Genomic DNA, 5,170 nt, shown 5'->3' with positions numbered 1-5,170 from the left:
TGGCTGGGAGGGTGGGGAGGCCCTGGCACAGGTTGCCCAGAGAAGCTGTGGCTGCCCCTGGATCCCTGGAAGTGTCCAAGGCCAGGTTGGACGGGGCTTGGAGCAACCTGGGCTGGTGGAAGGTGTCCCTGCCCATGGCAGGGGTGGGACTGGATGGGCTTTGAGGTCCCTTCCAACCCAAACCACTCCATGATTCTATGATTCCATGATTCTGTGATGTGCCTTTACATTCATGCCTCAAACCCAGGACAGACCTATGGCAAACCTATCTCATGGTGGATCTCACAGCTTATCCAGTGTGTCTGAGATGATTCATCCAGCAGGAACCCCACCTCAAGGACCTCCCTCCCTTGTCAGCTCCTCTGCAACCCACAGACCTGGTCCCTAAAACTGCTGATCTCTGAAAGCTGCTTTTGCTTTGCTGGTTAAACTTTAACTCTCCTTTGTGCCCCCAAGAATAACTGTTCTCTCTGATAACCCTGCCTGGCCCCTGTGATCCCTGCAGCTCTGCTCCCTGATTACTGATGGAAAATGCTGATCTCCCTGGCACAGGAGCAGTGGATATCCAGCACTCTGCTGCAGCATTTGAGACTTTATTGGGGCATTTATTAATTCTTTTTTTAGCAAAGACATGAGCACAGCCTTGTTCTCCACTAGATGTTTTTGTGAGGGGAAAATCAATAGAGGAAATTATGTTTGGTTCGAGTATGAATGTGGTGACATCACTCAGGGTATGGGCATCTCTCCTAATTAATAACATCTCAGGCATGTGATGCACAGAACTGCATCTGACCCTAAAAATGGCACACACAGAGTCATGGAATCATGGAATGGTTTGGGTTGGGAGTGACCTTAAAGACCATCATGAGAGTTCACACCCCTCAAGTGGAATTTTATTGCCCAAGTCTTTGCAGTTACTCCAGTTGGCACCAGGTGACAAGTTTTTAATGTCATTCTCATTGCCTTTCTGAGCTCTGGGACCCCCCCACCCCCTGTGAGCCCCTGCCCACCCACATGTGCCACCATGACAGACCCCCCAGCTCTGATCCAGCCCCCACCACGATTGTGGAGTCACATCTGGCTACCTGCAGCTTTCTGGTGGTCTGATGCTGACCCATTTGGGTTCTGCTCTGCACACAGTGGGGTTCATCATGGGTGGCCATGAGGGTGTGAACAGTGGGAGAAGCATTTTTCCTGAATTTGTGAATGATGGACAGGCTGGTCACTGTGGTGCTGGATATTGCACAGCACAGGTGTGGCAGGTGCAAGTGTTCAAGGCCCTGGCCCTCAATGGTGGAGAAAGTGGGGATGAAATACATCTCCCTGAGGACAAAGCAGATGGATTGGTGCTAAAACCCACACAGCCCCCACTGCAGCACCTCCAGCCCCTCACTGCCTGCTCTGCTGAGAGACCCAGACTGGACCCAGTGCCCAGACATGTTCTCACCAGTGCAGGACTGCTGGGGAACCACTGCCCTGCACAGCCTGAGAACCCCAGCACCCCAAAGACCCAGCACCCCCAAAGACCAGCACCCCCAAAGACCCAGCACCCCTGAGAACCCCAGCACCCCTGAGAGCCCCAGCACCCCAAAGACCCAGCACCCCCAAAGACCCAGCACCCCTAAGAACCCCAGCACCCACAAAGATTAACACCCCTGAGACCCAGCACTCCTGAGACCCAGCAGCCCAAAGACCCAGCACCCTGATTACCCACCACCAACCACCTTCACTGCAAGGTCTCCTGAAGCTGGAGTCACTCATGCCCAGCAGGGCCCCAAACCCTTTTCCAATTCTCCTTTCTGGCCAGACGTTCTCGTATGGAATAAAAGTACCAATTACAATGAAATTTAACCCAAAATCTGTGGGCAAAATCTGCTCAGCCCCAAGGCAACTGCACGGTCCGTCCCCAAGTGCTGTTTTATTCCTGCTAATTATTGTTAATGATAACAACGGGCTGTTGTGACTCAGCCGAGTGTTTGAATTCTGTGGGATTGACTTTCTAAGCAACCTCACGTCTCCCAGTCCTCAAAGTGTTCTGATTGCAGGAAGATTATCAACACCCAGACGTCTCTGTCTGCTACCCCACTCTCTCATCCCGCTCAGAAAGCCTTGATGCCACTTCCAGCCTCCCCCTGGGAGCTGCAATCAGCAAAAGCCTCAGGGAAACACCTTCCCCACGTCAGCTGGGAGTCTGTGATTTACAGAGAGCAAAGGGGGTTGTTTGTTCCTTGGTTTTTTGGAATTTTGTTTTCTTCTGGTGGAAGGTGTCCCTGCCCACAGCAGGGGTTGGAACTGGATGGGCTTTAAGTTCCCTCCCAAGCCAAAGGATTCCATCCCTGTGGTTCTGTGTCCCAAGCACAGTGACAGGGGTCCTGCACAGTGACCCACAGCCCAGGGCCACCGCTGGCCACGGGCTCTGTACTGAGTTTGCAAGGACTGGGGACTGAGCCACACCAGGTTTTCTCCCTTTGGACTTGTCCTGGGCCTTTGTTTTTACCACATTTAAGAGCGAAGGCAACTTTTATTCAGACTGTGGCAGTGGCTCTTTGCTCCTCGTTGCACGTGTGGCTCCGGTTTCACACAGAGAACAGCAACACTCGGTGCTGAGGGAGATGTTTATGCCTTCAACAGCCCGTGTAGTGCTGGGAAATACACACCTGGCAGGATGGCAGGGCCTCAGGGAGGGGGGACAGGGGTGTGACACAGAGGGGCACAGGCATGAGGTGATGACAGACAGGCACAGGCTGGTACTGTCTGTATATATAATATATATATATGTGTGTGTGTAACTGTTATATTATACAACTATGTATAACTCATGGCTATAAAACAACTCTGGAATAGTCAGTTAAGGAAATACAAGCTCAGAGTGGGGCAAAAATGCCTTGGGGGTGGCAAAGAGAGCAAAGAACAAGCACCTGACATGAAAACATGCATCAGATCTAGGAAATGTCGGTATTGTGGGCTTGCAGAGCAGTGAGGGGAAAGCAAGCTGTAGAATCACATTATCAAAGGTAAAACAGACACAAAGTGGGCCCTAGGGGGAGGCAGAAGAAGCCACAAACACCAACATCATGACTCCCTGTGAAGGACTCCAGGTTTTTGTGGCTCTGTGTATCATCCACCACCAAACAGAAGTCACCAAGCTCAGGACCCCAAGGAGCAGGGAGAGGGTGACCCCAGCAAAGAGGTAGAAATTGGGAAGAGTGTGTATCACAATCTTAATTTATTATTATTATTACTACTTTTTTCTGTAGAGAAATATTAATTTAGCTCTTTTTTCTGCAATAACTGGCTCTGGACTCACACTGACTTTAGTGTTGGCCTGTTGTCAATGGCACCAACAATTAATTCTTGCCTTTATACATGCAGTGCCTTTGCTTGTTTGCTCGTTAATGATGCTGATCATAACAATCCCTGTGGCCCCTGTGGCAGTGGGGAGCCACGTGGGACCCCCTCAGCCCTCCCTGGTGGGATCTGCCTTCTCCAGCAGCACTGAGCCCTCCCTGCAAGGACAAGGTCTGCACGTTCCCATGGAACACCCTGAGAGGCTTTTTGGAGAGATGGGGGGATCTGCACAACCACAAACATGGTGTCTGTGTGGGACAAGGTCACAGGAGATGGAACAAAGGGCTGAATCCACACACACTTGGATAAGCCCCATCCCTGGAAGTGTCCAAGGCCAGGTTGGATGGGACTCGGAGCAACCTGGGCCAGTGGAAGGTGTGGCAGGGCATGGGGGTGGGCAATGCCCTTTAAGGTGCCCACCAACCCGAAACTTCTGTGGTTCTCTGATTTCTGCTTTTCAACAAATTTTGTCTGGGAAAGGGAGAGGAAAACATCAAGTCAACCGAGTTTCTGATAATATTAAATCCCTCCAGGACCAGCTGTAAAAATCTGCAGCAGACCATGGGGCAGCAGCCCGGGCAGGAAGGGGTTAATGTGTTGCTGTGCCTCAAACTCCGATGGCCACTCAAGCAAGAGAGTTGGACCAGGATGTGGCCACCAGGATGTGACTGGGAAGGGGCTGTACCAAGGTGGGGCAGCACCTTTCTGGGACAGCACCTTTTGGGGGCCAACTTCCCTGTTCCTGTCCGTGGTGACCCCACAACACAAGGGACAGCACCAGCGCAGAAACAGGTCATGGAGGGGGCACGAACTGTCAGCTGAGGGTCAGTCCGGTAGAGGGGGATCAAGACCTCCAAAAGACCCTCAAAACCCCTCAAGCCATTCCCAGAAAGGTCCAGAAGAACAGACTGCACGTGCTCACTCGTTTACATAAAGAGCAAGAAACCCGATCCCAGGGGAGGGGGGGGAAACTTCCCTACAAAAAGGTGCCCCCCCAAAGCCTGGGCAGGGGGGACCCCAGGACCGTGGACACCCTGTTGGTCAGACCAGTGCTGGAGCCAGGACGGGTGATTCCCTTTCCTCTCCTATCCAAGCTCTCTTTCACACTCTCCTTCTTCCCTCTTTCTTTCTACTCTTCTGTTTCTCTCACCATTAGAAAGAGGGGGAAAACACGCCCCAATTTCCACACGGAGGGTGGAGTCGGCCAATTAAACTTGGAGAGCTTTGTTTTTTGGACCCTTCTGGCTTTTGCCATCCTCGTTTAACCACGGGCATCTGCGACTCTTGGGTGCTCCTTTCCACGTGGGAGTGGGATGTGACACCTGGTTCGACTGAGTCACTGAACAACAAACCAGGAGATTTTACTGCAAAAGCAGCTGAGATGAACAGGCAGCGATGCACTGGGGAGAGCACGGGGCACGTCACATGGAAGATGACAGGCTGGTGGCTGAAAATTATCTCTCAGGAACAAGCTGTCACTGCTCTGACAGTGTTACAACACAGTTCAGTGATCAGCAGTTCCAAAAACAAACCAGATATTAGAAATTCCCAGGCAGGGAGCAGGAAAGAGCCAGGACAGCTCAGGGCATCTGAGACCACCCCAGTCCTGGACCTCGGGGGAAACACTCATCTGGTGGGGGAGGAGGGGAAGGGTCAGAGGCGAGAGGGGAAGATCTGCTCAGTGACAGCTCCAGTGTGAGGGGGAGAAGCACGAGGTTATTTTCTACCTGACAGGAGGGGGGAGCCGGGGGGGGTCGGGCTCTGCTGCCAGGGAACAAGGGACAGGAGGAGAGGGAACGGCCTCAGGCTGTGCCAGGGGAGG

This window comes from Lepidothrix coronata, unplaced genomic scaffold (assembly GCF_001604755.1).
Source record: "Lepidothrix coronata isolate B3197 unplaced genomic scaffold, Lepidothrix_coronata-1.0 Scaffold305, whole genome shotgun sequence".
Taxonomy (NCBI): domain Eukaryota; kingdom Metazoa; phylum Chordata; class Aves; order Passeriformes; family Pipridae; genus Lepidothrix; species Lepidothrix coronata.
Note: the sequence above shows the minus strand (reverse complement) of the source record.